This window comes from Natrix helvetica, assembly GCF_964273705.1.
Source record: "Natrix helvetica genome assembly, chromosome: 6".
NCBI lineage: Eukaryota > Metazoa > Chordata > Lepidosauria > Squamata > Natricidae > Natrix > Natrix helvetica.
The window spans coordinates 67,106,411-67,126,196 of record NC_138553.1 but is presented as its reverse complement, the minus strand read 5'-3'; the positions used below and the strand labels follow the sequence as shown (position 1 = coordinate 67,126,196).

General features: G+C 37.8%; 1 protein-coding gene across 4 annotated transcripts in view; it reads right to left on the bottom strand.

The window, feature by feature from the left end:
- PLXNB2 (plexin B2) overlaps positions 1 to 19,786 on the bottom strand; it is a 362,925-nt gene that overhangs the window by 122,932 nt on the left and 220,207 nt on the right. The window contains exon 1 of one of the 4 annotated variants that reach the window (XM_081958622.1): positions 16,692 to 16,713. The exons of the other annotated variants lie outside the window; for them this stretch is intronic. The gene's annotated coding sequence lies outside the window, so the exon portion shown is untranslated. Of the gene's footprint in view, positions 1 to 16,691; positions 16,714 to 19,786 lie in introns of those variants that run through there. 4 annotated transcript variants of the gene reach the window in all.

Below are 19,786 nucleotides of genomic sequence, written 5' to 3'. Positions count from 1 at the left end.
GTTGGGCAAAGACCAAATCACGGTTTATTGTGTGAAAGTAATACAAATCAAATAAATCTGAGGCAGGAGGAAGATATTGTCTTCTCACCCCAGAGATTTTTAAAATTACTTTCTAGTAACAGGCAGCCCATTTTGATTAATTGATAACTTTATAATATCCTTGTCTAATACAAACCTTGTAGAGATTTACAGCTTTAAAACAATGAAAACATACTGAAGTTTTGAAAACTGTATAAAATAACTCATAAAAAAGGCTGGGAGATAGAAAATGATACTGTCTATTTACACAGTTATATTTCATAATGTCAAAATCATAGCCTAAAATGCATAATACAGAACATTTTTCGTTAATGGGGAAAAAGAAAACCTCTGAGGAAATCTCACAAGGTTACTTTTAAGTGAAATCTGAAGTGTGTAAAGAACAATAACTTTTTGTTTTATATAATACATAATTTTTATAATACATACTTTGAAAACAAAACAAAACCTTAAACCTATTTATGGTGAAAGACTCTGAATATTAAAAAGGTAGGGTTGTCACAGAAAATGTCTCCCAGGTTTCCGTCTTTTCTAACATGTAGCAAAGTTAAGTCTGTGACATAATGCCATTCCTGTTGGTATTTTCCCATTACTGACAAAAAGGAGGAAAAAAAAAACACTGAAGAGAAACTTAGCAGAATGTTACAGTGAGGAAAATGTGGACACAGAACTTCGATCAATGGCAATCATTCTTTGTTTTTAACAAGTGAAGTTCTGCCATTTGCATTCTGCATTTCATCGTTGCTAATTCGCTTCCTGGTTCCATAAAGGAAAAACAAGCGACTCCTTGCATCTCTCATAGGAGGCCCAACTGATTATCTGTAAAACCACTGAAAGAGAAGGAAGTGGGAAACGCTGCCCATTAAGAGAAAATAAAACGATGAATTCTGGAATAATTGGCATTCAGTTAATCTAGTGACTAATCATGGAGGCCACAGGAGAAAAGCATATCTTCTCACTCTTTAATTAAAACAGAACTTATTTTTTTTCCTTGGACTATTAAAGTGCATCCATTAACACAATTTCTTTTTAAAGGTGGTTTGAGAAATTCTGTCATGAAAGGTTAATGCTTTCATAGCTATTTAATTAATTCCTAAAAAAAAAAAAAAGGTGCACGCAATTTTTCATTTTTCAGCCCTTTTCTTCTGCGCTAAGAGTTAGGGCAAAACTCGATAGAAGCTACATATTTAAGCATGAATCTTCTCTAATCATACAAGTCAATTAAAGAAAGGCACTACTCAGTGAGAAGAACTGGAATTTTTTTGCCTGTTCTGTACTATACATTCAGTGGTGGGCTCCAACCGGTTAACAACCGGTTCGGTGATCGTGCTTTGTGAGTGCACCTAACACGCTTGCGTGCAGCATTGAAAATACAGCAATTTGAAGCTCAGCTGTTTACTTTCTAAGGCAGCCCTGGTAAGTAGAACAGTGGAAATGCAGAAATATATAGGCTTAAGATACAGAAAGATCATGACAAAGGTGAACATTCGGCGCTATCTAATAAAATGAAATTCAATGGTGAAAAGAGTAAGGTTCAACATTTAGACAAGAAAAAACGAAATGCACAGGTACAGTATAGATGGTTCCTTGCTCAATAGTAGTAACTTTGAGAGGGATCTTGGAGTCCTAGTGGACAACCATTTAAATATGAGCCAGCAGTGTGCAGCAGCTGCCAAAAAAGCCAACACAGTTCTAGGCTACATAAACAGAGGGATAGAATCAAGATCACGTGAAGTGTTAATATCACTTTATAATGCCTTGGTAAGGCCACACTTGGAATACTGCATTCAGTTCTGATCGCCACGATGTAGAAAAGATGTGGAGACTCTAGAAAGAGTGCAGAGAAGAGCAACAAAGAGGATTAGGGGACTGGAGACTAAAACATATGAAGAACGGTTGCAGGAACTGGGTATGTCTAGTTTAATAGAAAGAAGGACTAGGGGAGACATGATAGCAGTGTTCCAATATCTCAGGGGTTGCCACAAAGAAGAGGGAGTCAAACTATTCTCCAAAGCACCTGAGGGTAGAACAAGAAGCAATGGATGGAAACTAATCAACTAAGAAGCAACTTAGAACTGAGGAGAAACTTCCTGACAGCTAGAACAATTAATCAGTGGAACAGCTTGCCTCCAGAAGTTGTGAATGCCCCAACACTGGAAGTCTTTAAGAAGATGTTGGATAGCCATTTGTCTGAAACGGTATAGGGTTTCCTGCCTAGGCAGGGGGTTGGACTAGAAGATCTCCAAGGTCCCTTCCAACTCTGCTATTGTATTGTATTGTAAATCAGCTGTGCTGCATGAATCAACTGAGCTAGAAAGAAGGAAATATTGGACAGGAAAGGGCGGGTGCAAGTGGGTGGGGCTAGCTGATTGTCGGAACTACCAGTTTGCCCGAACCGGAAGCAGCCCACCATTGTATATATTCCCCCATTTTCTCTCCCCAGCTGCTTTTCGGTCATGCTTTACCAACATGAGTGTCCCATGTGAAAAAAGTAATGCAGAGAAAATGACCATAGGATAAAGGCACACACAAATATGCACTGTACAACCTTGGATTTCTTTTGCTTCAATTTCTGAGATTTACAGGTCCATAGTTTGGCATTTAAATTGTAGACACAAAAAACAATAATAAATATTGTTGAAATCAAATGACCCCTTTAACTAGAAAATGAGTTTATGTGATCCAATATTTGCCTTCGCTGCAGCTTAGTTTATTTTGATTTCTATCATTTCTGCTCAGCCCATCATCTTCTGAGTTATTTAAATGTATATGGTACACATAAGTTCCACACATTCTAATAGTGAATCTGAACATAAAACAAACACTGAAAGCAGTATACCTGGAAGTCATATATACTTTAAAAGACAATATCTGTGTTTTTGCATTGAGATCGAGTTTCCAACGACGTCCAGAAAATTTATTGAGCAAGCTCCTGGTTGTCTGTGATACTTTGCAAAATAACTGGTTTGGGGCTTTAGAGTTGTACTCTTTGTTGATACTGACATTAATTTTTAATTCATAATCAGTTTAATTAAATGAAACTTCTTAAAGCCACATTTTTTATTTGGGAAGGTAGTAGTGAAATGTTGCACATTAAAGTCCTGTGATAAGATTTGGTTAAAATGAATTTAATCACATTTTTCATATTATCAACCCTCGTCTTCTTGTAGATCTCTTCATCTTTCACTGGTTATTCTATGTTTTGGAAGCCTGCTTATATTGTTCCAATGCCTTCTTAGCTCAGTAATTACTTAAAGCCCAGCTATTTTTATCTGAGCTCTAATTAACAATCAATAAACTTGATTAGTGTACTCACTAGCAACAGCCTACAGTAAAGAACATGCAGAAGCACCCAAAACTCCATCTGCTATTAGAGAACACTAATTTAATAGACATGCAAGACTGGCACATGGCACATAGCCAGCTGTGCCATAATAAAAACAGAAGAAAGGAAATGCGGAGGACTGGTTATAGGAGGAAGAGGAAGAGTCATAGACTCAGTGAGAAGCCATAGAAAATGGAAAGTTGTTTAAGTTTGTTTATTAAATGAGTATAGTCACTGACTATTATATCCATTAACATTACAAAAAGTAACGGCTTAAAAAAACACACCTTAATTCAATACTAACTGCACATGATTTAGTGAATTTTAGTTGATTCTTTTCTGCAGAGTTATACTCTCTGATATGGCTTTATTAAAATCAGATAAAAGAAAGCATCTTTTTTTCTTCTTCATCTGGACTTAGCTGAGAATGGTCTACCTTTTTCCATTTATTTCTCCGAGACTTGATAAGCATTATATGTAATATAAAAGATGACATGGTAACAAGGGCCGACCCTTTGTTTAGCACAGATTTGCTGATATTTACCCTCAATTATAGGGACGTGATGGCTCAGTGGGTAAGATGCTGAGCCTGTCGATCAGAAAGGTCGGCAGTTCGGCGGTTCAAATCTCTAGCACCACATAACGGAGTGTGCTCCCCTTACTTGTCCCAGCTACTGCCAACCTACCAGTTCGAAAAAAAGTAAAAATGCAAGTAGAAAAAGGGACCACCTTTGGTGGAAACATAATAGCATTCTGTGTGCCCACAGAGATGCCTTCAGACAGCACTGGCTCTTCGGCTTTAAAACGGAGATGTGCACCGCCCCCTAGAGTTGGGAATGACTAGCACATATGTGTGGGAACAACCTTTACCTTACCCTCAATTATAGCTTTGGTCATACCCTGTAATCTTAAAGTTGTAAATGCTTGGTGAGCTTTACAACTGGTTGTACTGACTTGTCTCTTTTCAAGCTGCATGTGAAACAATGTGCAGAGTTCTGGAAAACTCAAGAGTGACATTACTAAGTTCAGAGATTTATTGAATCCTATACTGAATCAAAGATTTAAACTTTGCTGATGATAAATATACTTTGGAATACACAAATACATTTTTCATTACATAATAATGCAGCAAGATTTATTTTTTTAATTTAATTAATTTATTAGGCTCTCTAACAATAGAATCAGTTTGGTGTAGTGTTAAAGAATCAGGGTAAAATCTGAGAGAACATGAATTCTAGTCCTGCCTTAGGCACAAAATAAGCTAGGCGACCTTGATTCAGTCAGTCTCTCTCAGACCTAGAAAGGAGGCAAATACAATTGATAACTGGCCAAGAAAACTGAGGAGATGTTTCCAAGAGTAATCATTGAGTTGAAGGTGGATGCACGTATACACACACACACACACACTTTAACATCTTCATAAATGATCTTGATGAGGGAATAGAAGCGGAACTCATCAAATTTTTAGGAAACACTAAGCTGACAGGAATAATCAACACCCCAGAAGACAAGCTCAAAATCCAAAAAGATCTTGATAGACCTGAGCACTGGGCCCTATCTAATAAAATGAAATTATATGAGATAAAAGTGAGGTTTTTCACTTAGGCAAGAAAAACTGTATAGGTACACATTAGGTGAAACTTGGCTTAATATCAATAACTGTGAGAGGGATCTTGGAGTCTTAGTGGACAATCAATTAAATGTGAGCCAACAGTGTGCGGCGGCAGCCAAAAAAGTCAATGCAATTCTAGGCTGCATTACTAGAGGAATCGAATCAGGAACATATGAAGTTCTAGTATTGCTTTATAAAGCCTTAGTAAGACCACACTTAGAATAATTCATCCAGTTCTGGTCACAACAACATGAAAAAAAAATGTTGAGACTGGAAAGAATGCAGAAAAGAGCAGCAAGAATGATTAGGGGGCTGAAGGTTAAAATATATGAAGAATGATTTCAGGAATTGGGTATGTCTAGTCTAATGAAAAGAAGGACTAGGGGAGACATGACAGCAGTGTTCCAATATTTGAGGGATTCCTACAAAAACGAGGGTGTTGTACTCTTTTCCAAAGCACCAAAAAGCAAGACAAGAATCAATGGATGGAAAATAACCAAGGAGAGAAGCAACCTAGAACTAAGAAGAAAGGTGAGAGCAATCAACCCATGGAATAGCTTGCCTTCAGAAGTTGTGGGAACTTCATCGCTGGAAGCTTTCAAAAAGAGACTAGACAACCATTTGAATGAAATGGTATAGGGCGGGACTGTCAAACTCCCAGCCTATGAGCTAGATGTGTCATGCACTGGCCACGCCCACAACAGGTTTAGCGAAAAGGAAATAAGTCCAGATACGTCACGTGATGCTGCCGTGACTATGTGAGTTTGATACCCCTGGTATAAGGTCTCCTTACTGAGCAGTGTTTGCATTAGAAAATCACCAAGGTCCCAAAACAAAACAAGCCCATCTTTCTGAAGAAAATGAAAATATTCCAGTCCTCTCGCTCCAAAAACACAAATCGGGAAATTGGGGCTGAACAAAAATTCCAATAATCATAAATAAGATGTACCATGTCAAGATGGATCTCAAGAGACAGTTGCTTCAGAGGGCAGGCACCCTGAAAGAGATTCAGTTTTAGTAAGGGTACCTGGACCATGCCATGCAGTGAGATCAGTGGGAAGGGAAATGAGGTCAGAAAGACTCAACAGCGTCCCACACCAGAGGTCAGTACTTATTAAAATTGCCTTACAGTGTCCTCTGAGGTGATGCAAAACGTTTACTTTATTATTCCTGCTGAATATGATTTAGTAAGCATTAAATCAATGATGGTGAACCTGCATGGCCTCCACTGCCTCAGAAAATCGTGCAAGAACAGGGCATGCTTTCTCACAGTTTTTGGAGGCTACAGAGGCTGCACCTGTTAACAGAAAGCGAACACTGCCTGAAAGTAATCACCTCTACCTCAGGCTCACCCTTGGCGCTGCTACTATGTGGCCTAGATGGGGACAGATAGAGAATTGTTTCTATTTTGTTTGGGGTGTGTGTGACATGCCAGCAGAGTCATAGTAGGCATTTTCCAAATTGTTGACTTGCCAAGCCTAAAAGGTTTGCCATCACTGCATGAAATAGTAATTCACTTGTGTTTTATAATCCTTGCTTAAATTTTACCTTGTTGCTAATATCCTAATAGTGTTACTTCAGTTATTTCAGTTTCTCCAAACTCTGGTAGACACATATATAGACACACTCTACACTTAGCTGTATTCCTTGCCTATCTGCTGCAAATTTTAAGTACATTTTAATGATTTATTTCATGTATAAGCTATCTGTGACTTCTGGTTCAGTTATTTTGCTCACTGGAGTGATCTTTCTCTTGAGATGCAAAAAAATCTGAAATTTTTCATGCACCTCAAGAGGAAGACAATTCCTCAGCCCTGAAACAATTTATAAAGTCCTTCTTTTGGCCCCAGCAATTCTCATTTCGGGTGAAAGAAGTGTATTATACCTGCTGCCTTTACTGCAGGAGGTAATTCATAAAGCATTTCAGTGTTCTGCTTCATGGATTCATGTAAATATTGCCCAGATGAAGCATTGTCTCCTCTTTTTTACATAGAACAATCCATTTGCTTAGATGAGTTTTGAACTCTCAAACATGACAACACAGTTACTATTTGCAAATTAATCATGCCTATTCAATACATTTTAATAAATAAAATAATTTCAAAATTTTGGACAAAGAAACATTACAGTAATATGAGTATACCCTGCTTACTCCAATCATGGTGTGTCCAATCACACTTGGCCAATAAAGAATTCTATTCTATTCTATTATCAATATGCAAATTGCAACATGTACAGATATATTCTTGGTTTTCTATTTTTTCCTCATTTTAAAATGGATTGTGTGGATAAAGACTGCAAGTTTGCCAAAACCACCTTAGGAGCTTCAACATTAAAATTAAGATCTGAACCTGATTTCTCATTTCCAAGCTCAGCTAGGTATGACACTTTTCTGATTATTTAGTTAGTCCTGCATCTGAGCCCCTGTGAAGAAGGACATCATGGAATATAATAAAGCAGGCTCCCTGTTCAAGAGATGAAAGTCTCAAGATGGCAACTTATATTGTTTAAGATGAAATACTAGAAGTGGATCCAGGAGGTTTGTCAAAACACATATATTAAGTTACTCTGAGAGTCGGATGGGTGGTATCTAAATCTGACATATAAATAAATACATAAATAAATTAAAATTTTGGTGGATTAAAATGTATTTATTCTCTGCCTGATACCCAATCTTTCTTTACTAGCCATATTTAAATTTCCATCCCACAGCGGTGCCAGTTAAAGACGGTTCTCAGAAATCTCACAGAACTGTGAGGTATAAAGGGTCTTTGACACAGAACCTTATTATTTATGCAGTTCTTTTCAGTTTCAATCTCAAGCTGTGTGCATTCTTTTTTCATCTTCCGAAAACCGTCAAGGCCCCTCATTTGCCCTGTACATCTGTTGGGATTAATTGAATTGCAAAGCATTCTGTTTTGAGAAACCTGTTCTCTTCCTCTACCCATTCACACTCTCCAGGAGCTGGGGTTATTTATTTACAATTCCGTTTAAGTCAAATCCTTCTCATGGAAATCAAATTTGTCAAATTATGACCAATAAATATGCACTATAAAGAGCAATATTCGGTTATAGAGTAAAATATTTTCAAGGAGCAGAAAATACTTTGAAAAAAGAAATGTCAAAGGAGGATACAAAAGGATAGCACACTGCAGGTGTCTCTTCTTACAACAGGAGAAGAAAATGGTTGTTATTAAGAAAGGTAAAATACAATTTGCATGCAAACAATTTTAGATGGCTCCATCACATTGCAGGCACTTTATAAGAAGGTTCATTTTCAACTTTAGGAATAAAAGCCTGAATATTAAGTGTACCAGTTTCATTGACAATAAATTGTAACTTTTAGAATGTCTTCCAAGATGAGACTCCCCTCCCCCCCCAAGACAAAGAGCAGCCATTTTTCTTTTTATGACTGAACCAATGTTAAGATCCAAGAACATGATTAGATGTTTTCATTAACAAGCTCAATAGCCAGTGTTTTATAGAATATTGTCTTCCTAAGAGCTCAAACATTAGAAAGAAAAAAAAACCCTAATGATTTCAGACGATTAAAGGTAAAGTCTCCCTTCGCACGTAAGTGCTAGTCGTTCCTGACTCCAGGTGGCACTCATATCTGTTTCAAAGCCGAAGAGCCAGTGCTGTCCAAAGATATTTCTGTGGTTATGTGACCGGCATGACTAAATGCCAAAGGCGCACGGAACGCTGTTACCTTCCCACCAAAGGTGGTCCCTATTTTTCTACTTGCATTTTTACATGATTTCGAACTGCTAGGTTGGCAGTAGCTGGGACAAGTAACGGAAGCTCACTCTGTTACGCAGCGCTAGGGATTCAAACCACCAAACTGCCGACCTTTCTGATTGACAAAATCAGCATCTTAGCCACTGAGCCACCACTTTTTAGACTATTAGGTGGGTCTAGATATTTGGAAAGTGCAGTTAACTACCATTTTAAAGATATCAGAGACAAAAAAAATTATGATTTTGGTATCTGGATTATTATTTCAAATGAATTCCTGTCCACGCTTAACTACTATGTTACATGAATTAAACTGTCTATTGCATTATGCTTATGAAAAGCCACTCTCCCGAATGCTTTAAACTTTTCAAGTGCACTCAATGATAGGTATCCCTTCATTGTTTTCTTGTCTTTAAAAACCTGCCAAACAATAAAGCAGCTCATCTTGTGCTTCAACCTTTTCTGACATTCCTGTTGAGAGAAATAATGTAATACATATATAAACAGCCAAGGTGAGTCATATTTGATTTGTTTACTGGGTTTTTTTTTAATCTGCCTGATGCATTTCTATTATCTATTTTAGGAAACCACTTTGTGCAAAACAAACACCAAAGTAGTTTTTTTATGATTTCTCTTTTAAATCTTATGAGAGTAACTTGAAACTCAACCATTTAGTAAGGAATTAGCAGCAATTTGTATGGAATGGTAAATCACCTCAATGATAAATCAGAGAACTTCTCTCTGATCATAGAATCTTCTGGATGCCTAGGCAGAGGCAGGCGTTGATAAAGTCCTTTATTGTCCTATTGGCTGCCACAACAAATGATCCTACAAGGTTCTCACACTTCCCTCAAGGCAGCCACTCTCACAAACAAAAGCTAGACAAAACCAATTTGTAAAGGCAGCCAAAAATTCCAAAGAGAAGGGGCAGGATCTGGTCAAGGTCCAAAGGGCAATGCAATTCCAAAGGCCAGACAGATCCATGAGGCCGAAGACAAGTCCATAATGTCCACAAGGCAAAAGGCAAGGCACAGGCAGAAACAAGAGTCAAAGCTGAGTTTTCCAAAGCCAGGGGAGGGTAAGCCAAATCAAACAAGAGATAAACTCCCCTGGCTTCTCCTTAAGTCAACTTATGGCAGGAGTTCCTGATGAAGAGGGGCGGGATGACTTCCCCCGAGCAGTCAAGCAGCCTTCCTTTGATCTTGCCTCTGCTCTACTCTCCGTGCCTTGGATCAAGAGGGAGAGGGAGCTGTTCCTCATCAGAAGGGATCTGCTGCCTCTTAGAACCACTGCCTGTCCACAGCCAATCCTCCCATATCTGTGAGGACAGGCAGCTGTCTGTCCAGTCGATCACCTCCCCCAATGCCTGAGGAGACTGGGACAGCATCTTCCTCTGTCTCTCGCCTCTCCAAACATTCCAAGAGAGTTGTCTCATCCCTATTGGACGGTCCCAGCACCAACTATTCCAACTGCTCCTCCTCCTCTGAAATGGGATCTGATGGTGCCATGACATAATTAAATAATAAAATTAGGGGCCATATGCACCCAATACAGTATGTATATGTGTGTGAATGTACATCTCTGTACATCGAATCACTTTGTGGACTAAGCGGGCATATAGTACACTTTATAGTCTAGGAAAATGGAATAAATAAAATTGCCCTTCAAATCATCACTCAACTCACAGCTCTCTTCATCTGTACTATATTTGAATATGCATCTTCATTTATAGGGTTAGGGTTATCCTATTTAAGAGCTACATTAGAACAAAAACAACAGCAAACATGCATTTCATGGAACTAGTAAGTCAGAGCTATAAATATTATCTTCTTATTTATCATATATCTTCCCAGGGAGGTTTAACATAATCTCCTTATGAAGAGAATTCTGTGTTTTCACTTGTTAGGAAAAGAGACCTATGAGCTGAGCAGAACTCTTGATCACTGCATAAACATATCCATGTAGTATTCTTATTAGTAATAAGCATATAATTTGTCACTGTCCTCTTCCAGGATGTTTTCTGACGGGCTAGTCTAGCCAACAAATCTAACATTTCCTGTTGCTCACACAGGGATGAGTGTGGAAATCAACCAAGCATGACTAATTTCTATCCTTATCTTCAATGGGATACCTAAATTTACTGATATATAAGGGAGAATATGATTAGAAGTATGGTTTCTTAAGGACAGAGAAATCATTCCAAAACTGTATAAATTGAATCATCAGTAACTGATTGAAAATTATAAGTGCTTTGCCAACAATCCTGAACTGTGATTAAATATCTAAATGCGATTCATTCTGTGGAGAAATGGTGTTGGAAAATCAGTGTCTAACTGCAAAGACATAATCTAACAATTTTGCAGGAGCGCAGAACACAGTTGTTTCATATTTTTCAACCCAAGCAGCACATTCTTGTTTTTATGATTCTTTGCAATATTCAGGATTCACTGTCTACTGAAATGAATATGGTATAATCCTATATTCTAATGTAAGAAGCTCCTCATCATGTCAGAGCAAACACAAGAACCTGGCAATTACATTCCATTTAAAAAGTTCTAACTCATTAACACCAGCGAGTTGCATTGGGCAAAATGTTATGCTCCAATACAAAGGTCAATTATTATTCTCTTTGCTTTAGCGGATAGTAATTATTATTATTTGGTGGGGGGGGGGAGAGAGACAATCACCATTGAACATAGCTGGGAGACAACTGATTTTAAATAATCCAAGATCAGAAATTTTCTGGTTTGAAGCTGGGTATCCTTGATAGTTCAAAAGCATTTAACTATCAATCCTTCCTGTGGCTTTTCTGCATCTTTGAATGCACCTTTTGATGTTTTCCCAAGAGTCCTGGGAAGGGAGAAGTGTTATATCAACTTACTTCTCTTGCATATAAAGATTTATTAGGTGTGAAGTGATGAATTACCATATGTTGGAACATGACAGTATCTCCGTATAACACACTTTAAAGGGAAAAGTAATTTCTTTTATTGCATATTTTTGAGATGAGCTCAGGTCAGCTAGGTGCTGCCACTTAGCTATTTGGAGATGTAAAAAAGAAGATTTAGTAAGAAAAAACAGATGTGGGGAACAATACAGATTTCTGCAGCTGTTGAAAAATACTTTCCATTTATAAATTTTGCTATAATTTTATCTGGAAAGGGTTTGATAAAGTCAACCTTAATTATAAATTACAGTCTGGGTCCTACATAAAAGAAATCCATTTTCCATTTAAAACCACCATTCACCCATCTTATGAAAGGGGGAATTCAGATCATTTTTTTAATTTTACAAAATACAATATGGATAGTCTTCAAAGTCCCCATAAATCAAACTTTAACTTGAAAGAAATTCTACCTTTACTTTATATGTCAAATATAAGACTGCTAACTAAATGATATAGCGCAGTGATGGTGAACCTTTTTTGGCTCGTGTGCCATAAGGGGGGAGCGCAGGGGGGTTGTGCGTGGGTGTGCCACACCCCTAATGCAATGCATGACCCCCCCATGCACATGCGCGCATGAGAGGCGCTCCCCCCATTTTTTGCATGCTTTTTTCGCCTTCCCCAGGCTCCAGAGGCTTTATAGGAGCCTGGGGAGCCCCTCCGGAGGCTTCAGGGATCTTCAGGAGGCTTCCCTAAAGCCTCCGAAGGGCAAAAAACAACCCTATGAGCAAATCGGAAGTCACTTCTGGTTTGCTTGTAGGGCCGGTTTAAGCCCTCCGGAGGCTTCAGGGAAGCCTCCTGAAGGTCCCTGAAGCCTGCGGAGGGCTTAAACCGACCCTACAAGCAAACCGTAAGTCCATTCCCGAACTTCCAGTTTGCCCATAGGGCCAGTTTTTGCACTCCGGCGGCTTCAGGGAAGCTCCTGAAGCTTCCGGAGGGCCTCTGGGGGGGGGGGCGGAGGCTCTTTTTGCCCTCCCCAGGCTCTTATAAAGCCTCTGGAGCCTGGGGAGAGCGAAAAATGCCTTTAAAAAATGCTGAACTCAGCTGGCCAGCGCGTTCTGACAAATGGCTCCGTGCCATTGGTTCGCCATCCCGGATATAGCGCTAAAATAGTCTTTCAGATTTTTCTTAAAATGATCTTTTTTGCTACTAATGTTTTTGACTAACTAATTATTACAAAATAATAAAACAAGTCAAACTCTCTGAATTACAGAACACAAAATAATGAATCACGGGACAAATATCAAACTAAAATTTAAATTTAAACTTTGACCACAGTATACGGACTATTTATAAATAGCCCAGTACAGTACTGATAAACAGTAACGAAAAATAATTAAAACACAAATCTGAAGTATACTATATATGTCATATTTTTGAACCGATGAAAAGTAATTACCTCTCTTAATTCTCACGTAGCTGGATTTTGAACACAATTTCTCAACTATATGAATTTTTTCAAAAGATGAATTATGTACAGTAACTAATATACAGTTCATACTATGATAATATTATTTCAACTTTTCTGAAGCTATATATCAGGGGTCTCCAAACTTGAGAACTTTAAGACTTGTGGACTTCAATTCCCAGAATTCCCCAGCCAGCATGGCTGGCTGGGGAACTCTGGGACTTGAAGTCCACAAGTCTTAAAGTTCTCAAGTTTGGACACCCCTGCTATATATAGTTACAAGTCATCCTTACCAGGGTGTTTATGAAAGAATGAAAGGGCCGCAATTAAGAGGTACAAAGACTAAGTTTTGGACATCTCCACTCCGCATATAGATTCCTTACAAAATCTACAGAAAGAAAATGGAATAATGTGTTATATCTCTGAAGGTGTTTTTTTGCACAGTAAACTTTTTTTCCAGTTTAAAATCCTTTCAAAAACATAATCTTCCATACCTCTTGGGGAGGATATAAACTGGAAAAAAAGACATTATATGCAATCTGTATCTCTTTACAAGTCATTCCGAAAACCTGCTTTGTAATGCACAAATATGCACACCAAGCACTCTTTTTGAATTAATAACATAGAACTGCCCTTCATGCTCATATGGGAACTGTTCCTGGTTGTCTCCACATAGAAGGTGGATGTGCCCAATCAAATAAATCAATGTTTCAAAAGACTTTCATATCTCCAGAGCACGTCTAGCAAATTGCAGTTATTCATGCTTCTGACTTGAATGTGGATCCCCCTAAAAGAAGGTAATTTACACATGTTCCACGTTCCAAACAGTTATCCAATTATCACCATAATTTTCTTAATAGCTGGCATTTTGCCCTGTGAGATTTCTGAAAAATCAGGGTGACTGACTTCAAGATATTGATAACCCAATTTTTTCAATGTGGTATTTCTTGTTTCATTTCACAAATTGCACTTAATTTCCTGGCAAATCATATGTATGGAACTACCTTGATGCAAGCCAATACATACAGTAATGTAATATGCATTTTGGAAGACATATACCCCAAAAGGCATAATACCTGAACAAGTAGATCTCTCCTTGATAAGACTATTTATATTTTTCATAAGAGGAGATATCAGATAGCTGAGATTTGCTCTTACAGTATATGCTTTGGGCATTCAAAGAAGCACTGCTATATAGGCTAAATATTGTTGTATAAACTATAACCAATGCTTCCAATTACAAGAAAAAGAGAACACAGATTTCCTGATCACCTCTAATGGCCACCCATCGTAAATCAATCAGAGAAGAAAGCTAAATAATATTTTGTAGGCGAAGCAGTCTCTGCTTACTGTTGGAATTATTCCAGCTTTGGATTTCTTCCAATCTATTCATATTCAACAACTTGAATCCTGCATCATAACTGAAGCTTCAGTGCTTTGAAACTACCTCTGAATGCTTAGTTCATGAAATATAAAGATGAGTATCATCCACATGGATACAAAGCCCAGCTCCAAAGCTTTGAATAATGTCTGCTTATATTGACATTAAGTTGAATGTATGGTAAAAGAGAGGTTCATATAAAATGTTTTCAGTCCCCAGTTGGCTAACTTAAAAATCCCTAATAATGAGCTGCAGAGAAAAACTGCATGAACAATTCAGTTGTACACATATCTGGTCTTCTAAAGTGTTATTTGAAGTTACTGAGGATATGAAAAGTGTTGAAAATGAATAGTTTCCTTTTCAACTTGTGTATAATGCCACTATAACTGAGAACAGCCTTGGCCAAACTCAATATATATTTTAAGACTAGCTGAAGAAGAAAGTGTCACTTAGATATGGTTTCTTTGCTACACTGTGAATTAGACTTGCCAAGAAATGCACCTTTGAGACAGGTCCAGCACTGCTAAATAATCCATTTTCTTAAGAATGGGTAGATGACTGCATTTAATCAATATGCTCTACTTTCTTGGATTTAAAGAATTCGCTCATTCTCTCTAGAAAGATACCCCTACTCACAATTCTTGAATCTGACAAAATGGACTTCGGGCAAACCCCCCCCCCCCTTGCTTACGAGCTTTTTCCTTATTTCAAATTTATGCATTCTGACATTAGACAATAGTAGAAATTTAAAACTTATTTTTTTAAAAAGGCTGAAATAGAAGAAAAAATTACTATTATTTAAATTATCTGCTACACAACAAAAATGAAACAGTTTAATTTGAACCGGGAATATTGTTACAAGGAACAATATTATTCAGGGAGTTAATAATACCTTCTGAATGCTATTATGATACCATTCATAGCAGCATAACTCTGGAACAAAACTCTTAGCTCTAATGAATTGTTTACAGTTGCAATAGTGAATATTAGACATCTTTTTTTGGTCCTTTGAAGTCTTAATTAGAACGGAAATGAACAATTCTTTATTCAGAATCAATCAGTCAAACGAGAAAGAAGATAATTTCTTGTTCGCACCGAGTATTTCTAAGTTGAATTAAAGTGCAGCGCGAGGCCAACTGCTCACTCTCCTCTTCTACTCCTAATATTAATTTCCACACTTTTGAGACATACATATACAAATAATAGTTTAAGCAATAATTAACTAGCAGTTTTAGTGGCTTTCAGGAGACTGATGTCCTGACTAGCACTCCCAGAATAACTAAGTACCATTTCCCCCCTCAAGTCATAGGGTCACATTTTTAGTAAAGAAGTTTAATTTCCAGAGGGCACCTAAAGCAATAGAGAGTCTTCTGCACTTTAAAGCCTATTATAATCTTACAATATTTCATGAAAAACTATATACCATAATATGGAACATAGAATGTATTATGGTTGTACTGGCTAGGAGCTATACTCCCCCAATGTTGTGACCATTTTCTGGTTTTGCTCTTTATTTTATATTTGATGTTCGAATCAGAGACTCTGAAATTCTAATGTCTCTAGTCCTAGGGTATAATGGCAAGTAAGCAATGGCATGCATTCCTCTGATTTCTTGCCTTTCTTTAATATACCCTTTAAATCTTCATGGGAATAAGAACAAGAGCTAATTGATTTTAATGGACCACACTCATAAAAACAGTTCAGCCTCTCTGTTACATTGGGGGGGGGGCACTTCTTTAGAGAAAAACGAATGTGTTTGTAGATAACATGGCCAAGCCAGAGGAATGGGGGGGGGTATATTCTCCCACATTGTTAGAACTCAAAATTATCTTTGAGACCAAGTTCTGGAAGATTCAGAAGCAGCACATTAAAGTACCTTTCCTCCCAGTGCATAGTAAAGTTGGGAAATTTGTTTTAGAAATAAAACTCAATTTTGAATGAGACACATCCATGGATAAACAGCCTATATAACTTGAGGAAAAAATGTAAGTATAGAGATCAATATAATAAAAAATAGGAGCTTTAATATAATTGGACATGAAGATCTTCCTTTATTGTTCTTCACCTGTAGACAGAATCTTGCCAACTACATATATACTCTGGGAAAAACTAGGGAGAAGCTGCTTTAACTCTCTTTCTGCCAGCCAGGTTTTCTAAGCTACACTGCCTCTTTGCCTTCTGGAAAGTAACCCCCCACCTCATTTTGGGAATCCAGACTAGATTCCAAACATCTCTTCAGGTACTTACTTGTCTGTTCCCTCCTCCCCCAGCAACTTCTCCTGGGATTCTTGCACTTTGCTGATGTGTGTAACTCATGAGCAAACAGCAAGATATTGAACTTATCATATGCATGCTCAGTAGCCACAGTATTTAAGTTTTCATAGCAACAATGCTCTCTTGATAGAAACAATTATAGCATCTGGATTGCATATCATGACATTTAGAAACTAGGTATTTATAATTCCAGCTTGTTTTCTTCGTTCCCTTGATTTGGCCTCAAAAATTTTCAGCTTGACTTTGAATTGCTTGCCTTGGAAATTCATACTTCGTTCAGCTAGGTTTCTGCTATGATTTGAAAAAAAAACCTTTCTTTTAACACTCTATGCTTGGGGGGAGGGAGAGGAGGAGGTGATATGAAAAGGCCAGGAGAGCTGGGGCCATCCGCTCCTTCCGTAAGAAGCTCAAAACCCACCTGTTTAATCTAGCTGGCTTGGCCTAATTCCAGCTCTCCCACCTCAGTCTGTATTTTTAAATTTTGGTCTTAGGCTAAGTTTTTAATTTTTATAAATTTGTACAGGGGTTTAAAGTTTAATTAGATTTTAACTATATTTATGATTATTTGTAAGGTTTTTAATTTGGTACCTGTACACCGCCCCGAGTCCCTTCGGGGAGAGGGGGCGGTCTAGAAATCAAATCAAATAAATAAATAAATCCCAATCTCTGGAGGGAGAATTTTCCAGATGGCAGGAACTATGGTAAAAAAAAAAAAAGGAATGTGTCCTAGTAACTGCATGGGATACATCGGAATGAATTGGACAGATAGAAATAGCAGGTAAGCTCAGGTAAACCCTTCTCAAGTGATGAAGGGCTTTAAAGATGATAACTAGCACCCTGAATTGCACCTGGAAGCGAACTGGCAATAGCTGATGCAATAGGGATATTACAGGTGTCAAATATCAACTTCATTTACTATCATGCAATTGTATTTTGTACCAGCTGAAGCTTCTGAATGCTCTTCAAGGAAAACCCCATGTAGAATGCATTGCAGTAACACCGAAAAGAGGTCATGTAGGTATGACTGATCTTCCTGTGAACTTCCTAGCTGCAATCAATTGGGCATTGTGGGACACACAATGTTGGACTTACTGTATTTGTATTTTTATCGAGCAGCACTTTTCTTAAATTCTTACATAACATCCATTGAGATTGCTAATCCCAACAAACTTCAGCAGTGCCTTCAACATGAACTTTCCCATGGATTCTTTATTTAATGTGCAAAATTAAGCTTTCAAGGCAATATATCAAGGCAATTTTAACTCATGCAAATTCACTTTCTTCCCTCGGTTACTAACCCAATTTATATTTTCTTCTTCCATTAGTTTTTAATGTTACAAAGTAAACCGAATCAAAAACAAATTGTGCTTTCATAGGAACTCTTCATCAAATCAAGCAAGCAAGCAAGCAGACCGGCGATCCTGTGGCGCGCAGAGCCATATCTGCTGGCATGCGAGCCGTCAGCTCCAACGCACATGCACATGCCGCCCATCTTATTTTTGGCCTTCCGGAGGGCTGGGGGAGACCATTTTTGCCCTCCCAGGCTTCAGGAAAGCCTCCGGAGCCTGGGGACAGCAAAAAACGGGCCCCAACGGGCCTATCAGAAGTTTGGAAACAATCCATTTCCAGCTTCCGGAGGGCCACTAGGGGCTGTTTTTGCTCTCCCCCAGGCTTCAGGAAAGCCTCCAGAGCCTGGGAGGGCAAAAAACAGGCCCAGGCCCAACAGTTTTTTGCCTGGGAGGGCCCGTGTGAAAACGTCCTCCCTGCCCCCCTGGAGGAAATATCAAGCTCAGCTTGGAGGCAAGCAGTGTGGTGCATGTGTGTGGGAGTGTAGGGGCGGGGTTGTGCACGCATGTGCATGCGTGGGCGTGCTTTGTGTTATGGGTGCCAGCATGTGTGTGTGCTATCGCACTCATGCGCTCGAATTTTTGGCACCCAACAAGAAAAAGAGTAGCCATCACGGGGCTAGAGGAAGGAAAGAAAAATGAGGCCACTGTCATGTTTACATTTTGTCTCTAGTTTAGATTAAATAAGTTTGCTCCGAAGACATAGGGAAAAAAATGCCCATTCCACAAAAGTTGGGTTGGGTAAATTCACTTCCCTTTTGCGTTCGATAAACCAATTTTCATTTTTTCTTATTTTTTAATGAAATAAAACTAGGTGAAGGGTGTAAAAGAATGCAAACCAGTTCACTATACCCTGTTTGTTTATATCAGCATTATTTGAATGGGATTAATTTCATGGCCTAATTAGATTGAACAGCTATAATCATAATTACTGGATGCGTGTAACAGAAATGTAGGAAGCTAAATGAAAAAAAATAAATGTACTTTTCTTTCACCAGCTTATTAACCTGCTTATAATTTCCATCATTTAAGCAGGAACAACTGCATACTAGATTTTTGAATTTAGAATTTGGGTTATATGTCTGCTATCAAGTTCAAATGATAATGCATCTAATCATAGAGAACCGTTAAAAATTGCAAATAAATGCCTTTTATGTATATTTCTGCCCAGATTTGTGCTCTAGGGCTATGGCCCTTTTATTGAAAAAAAACACCCCAAATTTATCCCCCCCTTTATCTCTGCCTCTATAAAAGTAGATAAAAAGGACTAGATGCTATTAGTCCAATGTTTCTTTGAAGTCTCGTTTGTTTATAACTCAAAGGTTATTTTCAAGGACTATATGTGGAATGTCTCTCGATTAAATAAATAAGGAAGAACTTTACTAAACCCCAAAAAATTTCATCAAGAAATTTACTGAACAAAGTACTATTTTTAGTCTATCAATAATTTTCTTAAGTAACAATACTACTAAACAAATATATTTCTCAATATATATCACATTAATAAAAAGCAATTAAAAGATACATTTATTGCAGTGTACCTTTAAAAAGGAACACATATTTTGAAACTTGAACCAATTATTCAAACAAGCAATGCACTGGAAGGTCAGAAAAAGGTATTTGCCTTTCTAGTAATTTTTTTTTTCATTTCAAATGAAAGTATACATATATTTCAAAACATGGGAATCTTTTTATTCATCATCATTATTCTATCTTCTACGT